Source organism: Acinonyx jubatus, chromosome C1 (genome assembly GCF_027475565.1).
Source record: "Acinonyx jubatus isolate Ajub_Pintada_27869175 chromosome C1, VMU_Ajub_asm_v1.0, whole genome shotgun sequence".
NCBI classification, from domain to species: domain Eukaryota; kingdom Metazoa; phylum Chordata; class Mammalia; order Carnivora; family Felidae; genus Acinonyx; species Acinonyx jubatus.
The window spans coordinates 93725660-93740582 of NC_069381.1; positions in this window are offsets into that span (position 1 = coordinate 93725660).

Sequence of the window (14923 nt, forward strand, 5' to 3'; positions counted from 1 at the left end):
TCTTGAATTTCCTGTATTATTAAATATATTGTGAATAACAATGACTTGTTTCTTCTTTCCAAATCCTTACACATTTAATTTCTTTTCATCTTGGGGTTGCTTGCTCAGCCCTCCAGTACTCAATTTAATAGAAGCAGTGATGGTAGACATGTTTCTCTTAATCCTGACTTCAAAGGGAATTTTTCCAAAAAACATCGTTTGCAATACATTTTGGGTGAACACCATTTACCAAGTTAAAGAAGTTCCTTCCATGATAAATTTGCTAAGAATTTCTATCATGAATTAAATTTTATCAAATGTTCTCTCCGTATCCATTGAGATGATGATTTGTTTTTTTTCCCCTTTAATATATAAGTGTATTGAATTATATTAGCAACTTTTTAAATGTCCTAGTTTTGTGTTCTGTGATATACCCCAACCGAATATAAATATTAGTTCCAATGCATTGATGAATTTAATTTTCTATTATATTACTTGGGATTTTTACATCTGCATTTATGAGAGATTATAATTTTCTTTTTCTATCTATCCTTATCTGGTTTTGATATCAAAATTCTATCAGCACCGTAAAATGAGTTGTGGTCATCCTTTCTTTTTCTGTTCTCTGAAACAGACTGCATGGGATTATGTTTTTCTTTTTCTCAAGTGACAAATCTCTGTCAGATTTGCTTATAAACTACTCTGGCCCTTGTGTATTTTGTTTCATTTCTGTAGGTAGATTTTAAACTGCCAATTCAACTTTTTAAAAATAGCTATAGCTCTCTAAGTAGATTTTCGATTTCCTCTTGAGTTAGTTTTGGTAGGTTTCATTTTTCTAGGGAACTGGACATTTCATAGAAGTTTTCAAATTTCATTGCATGAAGTTTTAACATTCTCTTATGTTTTTTTAAATTCTACTATATATGTAGGGATAAGAAGACATGAGCTTTTCTTGATCATTTCCATTGTAACTTTGTTTTCTATTTAACTTCTCCTCTGTATTACTTCTTTTCTGCTACACTCTTTTGTGTGTATGCCATTGTTTCTTTTATCAGTGTCCTGAGGTGGACATATGGCTCATTAATTTCTAGACTTTTTTCTTTTCTAAAGAAGCATCTTAAAGCTTTTGTAAGTTTCTCTCTGTAATTTCTCTGCAGCTTTTGCCACATCAAACATGTTTTAATTATATTTTATTTAGCTTCTATGTTACCCAATCCTAGTTATATATAAGAATATATAAATGTAGTTATTTTTTTCTTTGAGCCATCAGTTATGATTTATTCCTAACGTTATTTAGAAGTATTTTTAAATTTCCTAATTTATGGAAATCAACATTAGGGGTTTTTAAAGTAAGTTTTCTTTGGGGCGCCTGGGTGGCTCAGTCGGTTAAGCGTCCGACTTCGGCTCAGGTCATGATCTCGTGGTCCGTGAGTTTGAGCCCCGCGTCAGGCTCTGTGCTGACCGCTCAGAGCCTGGAGCCTGTTTCAGATTCTGTGTCTCCCTCTCTCTGACCCTCCCCCGTTCATGCTCTGTCTCTTTCTGTCTCAAAAATAAATAAACGTTAAAAAAAAATTTTTTAAGTAAGTTTTCTTATAACTCAGAGGACGTGACCTATCGGATACTGATTTATTGTCGTCTGGGCTGAGACAGATGGCTGCAATGTGCCATCAAAGACCCGCATCCTTCCATCTTTCTCTTTTGTCATCCTAATACATGGCTTCCATCACATACTTTCTTTGTATTTGTCACAGGAAATGGTTTGCATGTAGCAGCCGTTGGTACAACCTACTGTTGAAACATACAATCCTGCATGAGAAGCAATAAACAGCCCAGACTGAATAATCATGAGATTTGTCTTGAAACCCACGAAATGGTCCTCTTTCTATTCTCATCAGCTTCTTCCTGTCAGATAAGAGTTCAGAATCCTGTGCTGGAATTGCCCATCAGAAACCTGGGCTCTGTCCCATGCCCCAGCTCTGGACCTCAAGGACTGCCTCCGACATTAGGCATCTAGGAAATATTTGTCAAAGTAAAGAATGCATAATTTAAAAGGAATGAATACTCTCAGTATGCTAATCTTGCAAGCCCCAAACTAGAAACGGATGGTAAATGTCACAAACAGCAATTCAATACTCTTGCTAAAGAGACTGGAACTAGAACACAACTGGCCTATGGAACAAGCAGAAGCACCATGTACTGCATAGTCTGGAGGGGGAACAACTTAAGGAAAATTCATTTCTAAACAACAACTTTCTGGAAACCTCTCAGGCAAATATATTCATGAATCTTATGGCTGACCTATCACACGTGATTTTTTCATTGTTCACAACATAAGCAGCGTCTGTCTACTCAGGACAGCCGAGACTCCACATGCCGGATGTCGTCCACAAAGCAAACCTAGATAATTGAGCCAGAGGCACATGGATACGGGGGAGTGGGAGACTGACGTTAAGGGAAAATGGTTTGGATTGTATTTTGCAGATGGTGTTGGGCTGTCCCTTAACTGCACTCTTCCTTCCACCTTGCGTCCGAGTCAACACAGCTAGGGTGTGGTCGCTCATAAATATTCCCAAAGAGCAATGACGATTTGGATTCCTGACCACGCCATCTCTGCTGTGGGAGAACTATGGGGTGTGTGTGCAGGCCTCTCAATGAAGTTTTAATCAAAGCACTGTTTCCTTCCCATTGTTGCTCTTGGAATGGCCTTGTTCTCTGAGTCCGGGCTCTGACCACGGCACCTCCGCTGAATTTTTCCACAGCAGTTTTGGATTTCTGCCCCACCCCCCTCCGCACTGCACACCCCCATTTCCTCTCTTCTCTGTTTTGGCTCTGTGTGGTTCTTGGTAAAGTGGCTGAAAAGTAACAAACCCGAAATACCTAAGTCGCAAATGAGTCACCACCCTTCAAACGGCAGAGCTCTGAAGATCAGCGGGTATGCCAGGGGATAAATAACAGAGAAGGTGGCTGCCCAGAGAAAGAGAGAGGGAGAAAAATAGAAACAAAATGAACAAGTTGGCAGAAGTGGCTGACAGCAGCTGAGTGGGTGGAGCGGGCGGGGAATTTGGTTGGCTTGCAAAGGTGACATCAGCACTGTGGCTTGTCACACCCTGGCTGACTCAGGCTAAGTGCAGGCCCCTCAGGAACTGCTAACACTGAGCTGTCTAGTAAAACTCAGCTGGACCAGTCACCTGACCGCTCTGCTCTTCTGTTTACAAGCTCTGGGTCCCAGGGCTTTGGAATTCTCGGTTCAGGTTGCTGCAAGGCTGCTAATCAGGGACACAAGGATGTTGCTCCGCGGCCATTCCCTCTCTGGTCATGTGGTATCTGGGTGACAAAAGTCAGGGTGTAGCTTAAATGACTTCTTTGTACTTTCGGTTTGTTGGGATTTTTTAGAATGCGTCATTTTCCTAAGACCTGATCTTGAAGCATCATAGTGGAGCTGGATGCCAACCTAAGGCTAAGGCTGCGGGCAGGTCGGGAGTGACGTTTGGGAAGTGGGGGAGGGTCGGGGGGGTGAACATGGTGGCCAACCAAGGCGGTGGCTCTGCTGTGGGATCCAAGAACGCTGCCCCATCGGGATGGGCTTGGCTGAGAAGCCACTGGGTGTGTGTCCGGATTAGGACACAACTCCTACTTTTTACACTTTTCTAAGTGAAACAAGAGTAGAGTAGGCTGAGCCCTTGGAACATGTCTAATGGTCTGGTTTCATGGGGATCTGCCTGGCCAGCCCTCAAGTCCCTCTTGAAGACTTTTAGACTGTCACAAGAGACCAGAAAGAAAAACCACGTGCGCAAGGAACAAGGGCCAAGAGGCACGTAGTCCTGTTAATGTGGTATGGCTGCCGGCAGAATCTTCTGGAAAAAGAAAAAAAAAATTATAAAATGTCCCCTGAGATAGGCTGTCACAGATCATGGGGATGACAGTATTTGCTCACAAGCTGTCTGGTTCTCATTTTAGGACAAAACCAGGAAGTTTGAGGACTAGCTTAAAAACAGAGGAAAACAAAATAAGTTGATCTGGGTTTTTAAGCCTGCAGGCACGTTCTGCTTCAGTTGGTCCCACAGTGGGGGCTGGTGTCAGCCTTTGGTTTCATCTCCCACAGCCCCCACCCCCCACCCCTATCCCGCATAAGTGCATAGCCAGATGCCATCACTTGGAAAGAGCAAAGCTTGATCTCAAGAGGAAGTGGGGCGACTTAAAACTAACAAGGCTTAGCAGCTAGACAGAAAATGACTACAGCCCCTGTAAAGAAAGAGGAGAATTCAAGACTTGAACAGGGCAAACTTTTTGATCCGCAATTAAGTCCCTAAAAACTACCGCTTCTGCTCACTTTGACCTTCATTCGGCTGAGCCAACTGGTGAATTACTGCATATCCTCCTTGGAAATGATGCTTACAAATCATCTCAGGGCAGTCCATATTCTTGGCCTCAAAAGTCTTCAAAATGTTTTTTTAAGAGGATGTAAACAGGGGTGCCTCACTGGTTCAGTCAGTTGAGCGTCTGACTCTCGATTTCCACTCAGATCATGATTCCACAGTCGTGGAATCGAGCCCCACATCGGGCTCCACACATAGTGTGGAGTCTGCTTGGGATTCTCTCTCTCTCCCCCTTCTCGTGTGCTCTCTCTCTCTCTCTCTAAAAATAAAATAAAATAAAATAAAATAAAATAAAATAAAATAAAATAAAATGGAATAAAATAACAAAATAAAATAATGATATAAACAATATATGCTTGTTATAAAAATAAAAGTAGAAACAAAAAATTAGCCATAGTTCCAATACTCAAATGTTAAAGTGTTTCCTTCTAGTCTTTTTTTTTTAATTTTAATGTTTATTTATTTTCGAGAGAGAGACAGAATATGAGTGGGGGAGGGACAGAGAGAGAGAGAGAGAGACACATACACAGAGAATCCGAAGCAGGCTCCAGGCTCTGAGTTGTCAGCACAGAGCCCAAAGTGGGACTGAAACTTGTGAGCCTTGAGATCATGACCTGAAGTGAAGTCAGATGCTTAACTGACTGAACCACCCAGGCACCTCTCCTTCCAGTCTTTTTATAGGTGTAGATTTATTCTTTTAACAGTTACTTTCCTTCTATATATAGAATTTTGTACACTGCTTTTTGTTAAATATATCTCACTGTTTTTTCCTGCTATCATATGGAAATTGTTATTATTATTATTTTATAATAGTTCTGTTATGACTAATATTATTCATTGTTTACATAATTTTCCTTTATGTATATAGAATTAACATAATCTATAGAGTTAACTTAATCATCTCATCTGTTTTAGACATTATATTTGTTTCCTTTTTTTTTTTTAATGCTTTTATTTATTTTTGAGAGAGAGAAAGAGACAGAGCACCAGCAGGGTAGCGGCAGAGAGAGAGGGACACACAGAATCCGAAGCAGGCTCCAGGCTCTGAGCTGTCAGCCCAGAGCCCGGCGCGGGGCTCGGACCCATGAACCGTGAGATCGTGACCTGAGCTGAAGTCGGATGCTCAGCCGACTGAGCCACCCAGGGGCCCTATTCGTTTCTTATTTTTAAGTCTTGGGCGCCTGGGTGGCACAGTCGGTTAAGCGTCCGACTCCAGCCAGGTCACGATCTCGCGGTCCGTGAGTTCGAGCCCCGCGTCGGGCTCTGGGCTGATGGCTCAGAGCCTGGAGCCTGTTTCCGATTCTGTGTCTCCCTCTCTCTCTGCCCCTCCCCCGTTCATGCTCTGTCTCTCTCTGTCCCAAAAGTAAATAAACGTTGAAAAAAAAAATTTTAAACGTAAAGTATCTTACTGTCTCTCATTCTGATTTCTTGCTGGAGCATGCTGATTTCTTTTGGGCTCCTCTGATCGGGTCATTTGCTAGAAAGGTATGGTTTGAGCTACAGAATGAGGGCAACAGAAGCAGAAAGGGTTGGCACCAGTCAGGATGGGCAGCGTCAGCTATGGACATAATTTTATCATTTACCAAATAGCTCACGGTTGTGTATGGTTGTCATTAAATATTTCATGCAAATGCTGTGCTCTTTCAAAGGCGAGACCTGTGTCACATAGAATATAGTTTCCAAGCATCATGGAGGAGAATGTTTCACATATCAAGCATTTCTTAGTGATTATTTAAGAATGTGAACAATCCTGAGTTGAGTGCTATTTTTCCCATTTTGCATGAGGCAATTAAACTACAGAAAAGTGAAATCAGTAAGTCTCCCAAGGGGAAATGGCTAATAAACGTTTGAGCCAGGATTAGAATCCAGGGCTAACTTCAAAGCCTGTGGGGTCTCTGTACTATATCATGCCACCTCTCTTAAACCTAATAGATAAACATGCTTGTAATAAAAGATGAGCTCATACTCATTGATTAAAGGTGGGGCTTTCTCTGAGTTCTGGAAGTCATCATTATGGGCAGGTAGGATCCGCCGTACCATTTTCTTGAGGCCCTAAGGATAACCCATGAAGACTGGAGTCAGCCAAAGCAACTGTGGATAAGGAGCTCTTCCATGAGGTGGTTTTAATGAGCCCGTGGAGGCTCTGACAACAGGAGCCCACAAGGAGTGCCCACCTCCCATTTTTCCCAAGGGGAGTCCTTGCAACACATGGTGGTTGATGAAAATGAAAACAATTCGTTTAATGTGTTTTTTAATCCCTGTACAATAGAGTGATTAGGTCATAGTGTGTTTTCCCACTGGACTTGAGTTTTGTGAAGTCAAAGACCATACTTATCTTCTTCATTGCTACATTCTCACTCCTAATACCCTGTTTCATCCATAGTAGATGCTCAATAAAATTTGTTAAATGAATGAATGAAAATAGTATCTTACCAAGTCTGTGCCAAAGGCGTGGACCAGAGTTAAGTATGGTCATGATCAACTCCCTGGGTATAGATGTGTTTCTCAAGATGTATAGTTTGAATCGAGGTGGTCCAAAGCAGGGTTGGTCAGGGAGTGTGTGCAATCAGCTTCCATTTAAAAAAATTTCAAAAAAAATTTTTTTTAACGTTTATTCATTTTTTGAGAGACAGAGCGCAAGCAGGGGTGGGGCAGAGGGAGAGGGAGACACAGAATCTGAAGCAGGCTCCAGGCTCTGAGCTGTCAGCACAGAGCCCAATGCAGGGCTTGGACCCACAGACTGTGAGATCATGACCTGAGCCAAAGTCAGATGCTTAACCGACTGAGCCACCCAGGCGCACCCCCCAAAAAATTTTTTTAAGGTTTATTTATTGTTGAGAGAGAGAGAGAGACAGAGCATGAGCAGAAGACGGCCAGAGAGAGAGGGAGACAGAACCCAAAGCAGGCTCCAGGCTCTGAGCTGTCAGCACAGAGCTTGACATGCGGTTCAAACTCACGAGCCGCGAGATCATGACCTGAGCCGAAGTGGGACGCTCAACTGACTGAGCCACCCAGGTGCCCCAATCAGCTTCTATTTTTTAAATATCCATAATAAATTCTTGGTTGGGAAGCAGGTAGCCATCTGACTTGGGAAGTGAAGAGTTTCCTTTTTCCCCTGTTCTTACAGCATGGAGGAATAAACTTACTTTTTTTCTCTTCTCCTCGATTCTTCAATCAAACTGGATTTATGCTGGGCTTAGGAAGAGAATCCCTCCTGCAGAGAATGCTTACAGCATCCTGCTTGTTCCCCAAAGGGAAAATTTTGGCTGAAAGTATACATTAAGCCCCATCATTAAGCAATTAATATTGTGCCCAAGAAACAAAAAGCAAGAGCATTACAAGTGGATTTTGTCATAATCCTACATCTCCCAAACGTGTAAACTCCAGGAAAGTCCAGATCCCCAGCAGGAACCCATCTGCTATATTTCTGGTGTGATACTCTTCTGTTTATATTTGCTCATTTCTCTCACAGAGTGCCAGGAAAGAAAAAGTGATATTTAAAAAATTCATCTGCTAGTATTTATGCAAACACATTTCTCTCCAAGTGTGGGTTGAGCGGTGTGAACGAAGCAGACACAAATGTCTCCAATGGACCACAATGTCCCTTTAATGAAGAGAAGAGAGAAATATATATGCCTGGCAGATTTAATGATCAGAAGACAGGAACTGTCCTCTGACCAGCCACCCTCGATGGGGAGGAGTTGTGGGACTTGAGCCCCAGATTTGGGGGCTCATTTGAATCTGTCAATGAATCTGTGGAACGTCTCCTCTGAGCTAGCCAGTTAGGAGATTACAAAAGCTTAAGATGCCTGGTTGAGGGTGTAACAGTAAACAATTATAAGACACCATGTCACTGACATAAGGAGAAAGGAGAAGAAACTTTGGTTAAGCCTCAATTAGGTGCCAAACTTTTTGCTGAGCATCTCACGCACATTATTTTGTTTAATTCCGACCCCTTTCCTATGATACCATCATCCTCGTTTTTCAGAACCAGCATCACAGCAGCCAAATAATTTGCTCGACAGGCTATTTCGAAAATCAATGCTCTTTCCCCTATATCATACATAAGAAACTTATAAGGCTTCAAATCCAATGTTACATGTGTTTGTTGTCTAAATAGCTAACATTTGCTGAGTGCTTTTTAAAAGAAATATTTATTTATGTATTTTGAGAGAGAGAGAGAGAGAGAGAGAGCGTGCGCACGTGCACAGGCCCAAGTGGGGGAGGGGCAGAGAGCGAAGAGAGAGAGAATCTCGGGCTCCTCTGTGCTGTCAGAGCAGAGCCCAGTGCAGGGCAGGATCCCATGAAGCAAGGTCAAAATCAAGAGTCAGACGCTTCGCCAGCTGAGCCACCCAGATGCCCCTGTAGAGGGCTTTCTATGAGATAGGCAGAAGTCTAAGTTCTTTATATGTGTTAACTTTGTAACCATCCTATGAGGTAGATATAGCTATTGTCTACCCCTCATTTTAAGGATGGGGAAACCGAGTTTCCATACAAATAAAGTCACTCAAGGCACAAGGAAATAGCAGAACCCAGTCTGGACTCCAAGCCCGCACATTTAAGCCACACATGTACTCTACTGCCTCTCCTCTGAGGAGTCCTTCTAAGCACCTTCTAGAATCCCACTCTCCCCTTCAACCACCCCAAGCCTACACTGATCTGGTGGAGACAATATTCAGCAAACACAGTATTTTGATTCCTCTTAATCCCTCTTACAGCTCGTATCCCAGAGGCCCGCCTGGAGGTGTCATACTTCAAGCAGGTCAGGATGGTTACAAGCTTGAAAAACCCTAGATGACCTACACTCTTTAGAAGTCCAACAACCAAGCACTATGATTTTAGAGTTTCCTCTTTAGTATAAAGAGAAGATTCCTCTGTTTGTGATGGGGGCCGGCAGGCCTCCTCTTCCAGCCTGATGCTAGGAGGAGAGGCTGTCTGCAGGCTATGCCCAGAGTCCCCTCGTCCTCGCCTGGCTTCTTCTATCCAGGTCTCTGCCTGAAGGAAAATGAGATAAATTAGAAGAATCAAGGCAGGAGAGCTCTTTCCCATTCCCTGTGAAAGCCCTTGTTAGGGCGCCATGTTTAAAAGGGTAGAGCAGTGAGGAGAGGGAGCCAGGGGCCTGGTCTCAGAACCAAAAGTACCACTTACAGAGAAGCAAGCACAAGAAGGGAAGAAACTGAGATTGCGCCTTAACCCAAAGATTCCGAGTTAGGCCCAAAGGAGCTGCTTAAATCATTGAATGACTAAATTTTAAAACCTATTGAACTAAAATTAGTTTTTCCCTCCAGCTACCCAGCAGGTGTAGGATCATAAGGGATATCAGGTTGATTCAGAGAGAAAAGAAACTATGTGTTCTTTACACATCTGAGTGGAGTGAGTAATTGTGAATCCTGGTTTACACATGAAAGGGTAAGCAGATGTGAGTTTCAGCAGTCAAAGTCAAAAGCGGAGGCTCCCATGGCTTCACTCCCTCCCTCCTCCACAGTGGAGTAGGGTGCAATCCCCAGGACCTTTCTATGAAGACCTGGTCTCTCCCCAGTGAGGTCTACATACTTATATTTAGACAATGTGAGAACACGTTCAATGGGGAGCCTGGCTGCCCCAGTCGGTACAGTGTTCTACTCTTGATCTTGGGGCCGTGGATTGGAGCCCCACACTGGGTATAGATTACAAAAAAAAAAAAAAAAAAAAAAAAAAACACATTCACTAACCTCAACCACCGTGTTCAGTGTGGGTAAACTGCCTGCCTGCCTGCCTGTCTCTGGTGAGTCGGTGATGATGGTGGCATCCTCTGGGTCCAAATAGTAGAATTGCAGCCACTTTCTATTGCCTGTGGCTGTCCAGGACACTGACCACCAGAGAGTGGTAACCCACAGCTGAGAATAAAGATCTGGGTCTCCAGGCATCCATCATTCCCATCACAAGAGGAAGGTGCTGGAGATCCCCTGAGGAGAAGGAAGGAGAGGAACAAGGCTGCAGTGAGAGGGATCAGCCTCAGCAGGCCTCTAAAGGGTTAACGCGTCTGTGGGTAAAGGGACCCAGTGCTCTGTGTGGCAGAAGCCTGCCGTTACTCTATAAATGGAAAATGAGAAGAGAAGCCTCTTCTTCTCCATGTGCAGGAGTGACAATTCCTATCTCTGTACAATCTTTCCTGAAAATAGGCTGCAGAAAGTGTAGTTGATAGGTGCCCAGGTTGGAGAGTTCAAATCCCGGTTTTGTCACTTCCTTCCTGTGTAACCTCGGGCAAGTTACTTAACCTCTCTGTAACTTCCATCTGTACTTTCATCTGTAAAATGGAGAAACTAATAGTACCTTCCTTATAGGATTGTTAGAGGAATAAATAACACATATAAAGCCTAAAGAACAGTTCTTGTCACATAGTAAGCCCTCATTCAATTTGGCTTGATTACTTTTTTGACAAGGGTATAAAAAGTATCCTTTTACAGGTCCTTCCATTTTAAGGTATCCCTAAAGGTGCTGAACAGTGACCGAGGGTAAACTCCAATAAGATTTTTCACCAAACAAGTCTTCGAGTATCTCCCTCCATAGGCCAGTGACCTTCAGAGGGACCTGTACTCCACACCCTGGTGTGGCCTTCAGTCAAAGAGGGTTTCAAAATGAGTTTGACATCCTGACCCTTCCTGTCATTGGACATTCTGATAACCATGTTGTGTAAGAAGACAGTACCAGGCTACTGTCCTTTTCCTGTTGAAGGCTGAGTTCAGGATCAGGTCAGTCTTCGTTCAAAACGGGCACATCAGTGACACAATACCCACCGAGGGAATGTGGAGTCAGGAAGCCCTGGGTTTTCAATTCTGGCCTCATGGCTTCCTAACTACAAGAGCCCAAAGAGTTGTCTTTCGGAAGGGGGATAATAATACCTACAAAGTAGGGTATCGTGAGGGAGAATGAGGTTCTTTATATAATGTGACCAGCCTAGAGTTGGCACTCAGTAAGCGTCAGTTCCCACTTCCTCTCGCCCTGTTTCCTGCTGGGGAGGGAGCAGTCATCAAATAATGCGGCAGTTTATTTTTCTCCCACTTACCAGAGGCGAGAGATCGTGAAGATGGGAGGAAAACATGCACCCATTGTTCTAATCTTTTCTACCTGGTGAAAACTGTCCATCTGTCTCTTCCAGCCCTTAACAAAAATGACCGACGTTCAGCCAATCCTGAATTTATCTACCTGCTCTAAGACCTCTTGAGCAACCTAGGAAAAAGTGTCCTGTTGATCTCTATCGAAGGTGGAAACAAATCAGGTCTCAAGAAAATTGACCCCAGGGGCGCCTGGGTGGCTCAGTCGGTTAAGCGTCCGACTCCAACTCAGGTCATGATCTGGCGGTTCGTGGGTTCGAGTCCCACATCAGGCTCTGTGCCCAGAGCCCGGAGCCTGCTTCGGATTCTGTCTCTCCCCCTCTCTCTGCCCCTACCCCGCTCACACTCTGTCTCTCAAAAATAATAAATAAACATTAAAAAATTAAAAAAGAAAAAGAAAATTGACCCCCATATGGCCCCTCTGAAAGTTTGCAGGATATGTGCAACATCCAAGGGGGTGGGACAAGGGAGGCCAGGGGTCAGGCCCGGCCACGGCACTGTGATGCTGCATCAGCAAGGGAGGAGGTCGTACAAGTCCTGCTAGCTTATTACTAGAGTGTGAAGGGCAAAGATGAGTCTGCTGCCAGTCCCCTCGAGCTATATTAATTCACAATCACAGAGCTCAGATCCACTCAAGCACCCAACTGCCAAACTCACCCATGCTTCACCCCTACGGTCGCACCTGCTCCATTTTCTTCAACTGCCAGAGAACTTTTCTGAGGTGGAGCAGAGGCCAAGGACCTGGGGCGTCTGGGATGGGAGTCTTCTTTGCTGCTGACACATACACGAGCTGACATGGAGAAGTACAGCTGCTGAGTCCAGAAGCCACTTCCCAGAGATGACAGAGGGACCCAGTGCTGGGTTCCTGGAATACCTCTGATTTGGTCCAGAACCTCGAAGCCTTCCGTGCCTGTTTCCCAGCATGTGTGGGAAGGGTAATGACAGCCAAGGCAAATTGCTACCTACTACCCCACCTGTCATCACTCGAAGTTTGAAGAACTTGACCAACTTCAGACTGCTATGGAGATTAATGAGTATTTACCATGTATTTAGAGATAAAAGGTGCCAAAATTACCTTGCGGGGCGGAGGCAAGCAGTAGGGTGTTAGCTAGGCTGTAGTGAAGATTTGACAGACTGTTCCTTTAGCTTGTCAATGGAACTCTAATTTTTGTTAAGGTAGAACATTTTAGATAACAATTGTTTTATTTATTTATTTTTTCCTTTGTGAGATACTTCAACCTCACTCCTTCCAAGTCCGAGGCGCGAACGGTTGTGTTGGAACACCAAACCCGCTCCTCCCAGGTGACTGGTTCAGAACTGAAATTTAAAAAATAGTGAACATCTTTTCAATTCTTCTTCATACCATGCCTGCTAAAGAGATAGTACCTAGCTCCTTCCTCCCTGCCTCTCTTCCTTCCTTCCTTCCTCCCTCCCTCTTTTCTTTTTCTTTCAAAAAAATTTTTTAATGTTTATTTATTTTTGAGAGACAGAGAGAGACAGAGCACAAGTGGGGGAGGGGCAGAGAGAGAGGGAGACACAGAATCCGAATTAGGCTCCAGGCTGTCAGCACAGAGCCCAATGTGGGACTCGAACTTATGAACCACAAGATCATGACCTGAACTGAAGTCGGACTCTAAGCAACTGAGTCACCCAGGCGCCCCTCCTGGGCATGAAGCCCAGGGCCCAACACAGGGCTTCGACTCACGACCCTGAGATCAAGACCTGAGCTGAGATAAACACTCAGATGTTTATCCAAGCCCCCCAGGCACCCCTTAGCGTCTCTTTCTTTTCTTTCCTTCTCTTTTTAACAAAACGAGTAAACATTTCATGGTTGAGACTCTATTCAGCTTTTGCTCCCGTTCAGCTTTTGCCCCAAACGCTGTCTTTGCTTTTTTCAGACGAGCTTCATTTCACGCTCATTTTGGAAATGCAGATGTTTATTTGCTCCTGGGCCACTTCTTCCTTGCCTCTCTACTCAAACTTCAAGAGCACAAAGGAAAAGATTGCAATGATCATTTGTAATCGGCCGTCCCAAACCTCTGATGTAAGTAAGAGAGGGCAAAGCAGGCTAGAGAGTAGGCCTCGGCTGCTCTGCTCACAAAAGCCGTGTGAAAAGGAGGAAGTGGGAAGAGGCCCGGTGGCTGTGGTGCAGACCATCAGCAAAGTCAGCACCTACAGACTGATGAAGACAGCAGAGGAACCTGCGCCTGGTGCCCCACAGTGAAACTGCCTATCAGTCAGTATCAGGGGCTGTCGAGCCCAATTCCTGCACACCGTCTGCACTCCTCGCTGCTATCAGTGACACAGACATCCTTTGAAGCCGGGAGGCTGCTTCCCGTGGGCCTAAAGTCTCTGCCTCATGCTCTTGTCCACGTTCTCCCTCAGCACCGGGCTTGAATCCAAATTCTTCTTGGAGGTCCCTGCTCCATGCTGGTGCTTCTCGAAATCAATTCCCAGTGGCCAGAGTGTCCAAGGTTTAAAAAGAAAATCAAATGAAAGCAAAATCATCAAAACAAATACAAATGAGTCCCCACTCCTGACATAATTTTGATTTCTGGATGTGTTGACAATGCTACAGTTCCTACCTACTTCCCATCTTGCACTGATACATGCTGCCTCTGGCCCTTTTCCTTCTTCCTCCTTTTGGGCCAAGCCATTGACAACCATTCCACAAAATGGTTGAGCAGTGAAGTCCCTGTCTTACATAAACTTATCCTTAAATCAAGTGTAGTTAAAACAATCTTGGGCCCTTTATCAAAAGGGGTCAGCAATGTGCTTTGAAACATCCAGGCCTGTCACCTCTCTGAACAGACCTAGGGTCATTTTCTGACTCATCGACCTCTCTGACTCTGGTTTTCATGCTGTTAGGCTACCTTGGGGTTAGTTGTGACACAAAGAGCTACTGACAGAGGTTCGAGTTAGTAGCGATAATACCCCATTAAACCTCAGACGGATGGCTGACGTGGTTTCTTACCTGCCAGAAATCAGCAAACATGGGAGTGGAGTGATTTCCAAGACTCAAGATTTGCTGAGTGGTCCTCATAGCTAACAGCTAACAGAGGAAGGGGACACCCAAAATAAGCCTATCCAGTGAAGTGTTGGGCACAGTTGGCCTACTAAGGATGGTGGTTTGCACATCTTTGTATTTTTGCCATCATTTGGGCAGGATAAACATCCCCAAGGGTCCGTTTACCCCAAATGGCCACCACTTACAATGCAAAAACAAACACACTTAAGTTTGTTTATTGAGAAGAAAACCAAAGCTTTGAGAGAGGATAGGGACAATGTCTTTGGATCCCCAGGACCTAATGGCTTCAAAATATAATTATTGAGGTCATTGATTATTCTGAGGGTTAATCATACATGATTCTCCATCCTTTCAGTCTTGGAACTGTCTGTCTCAGAGGGCAACTCTCTGTCTCAGAGTATAGCCAGGTAACAGATTATGGGTCGATCAAATTCTCAATTTTTACA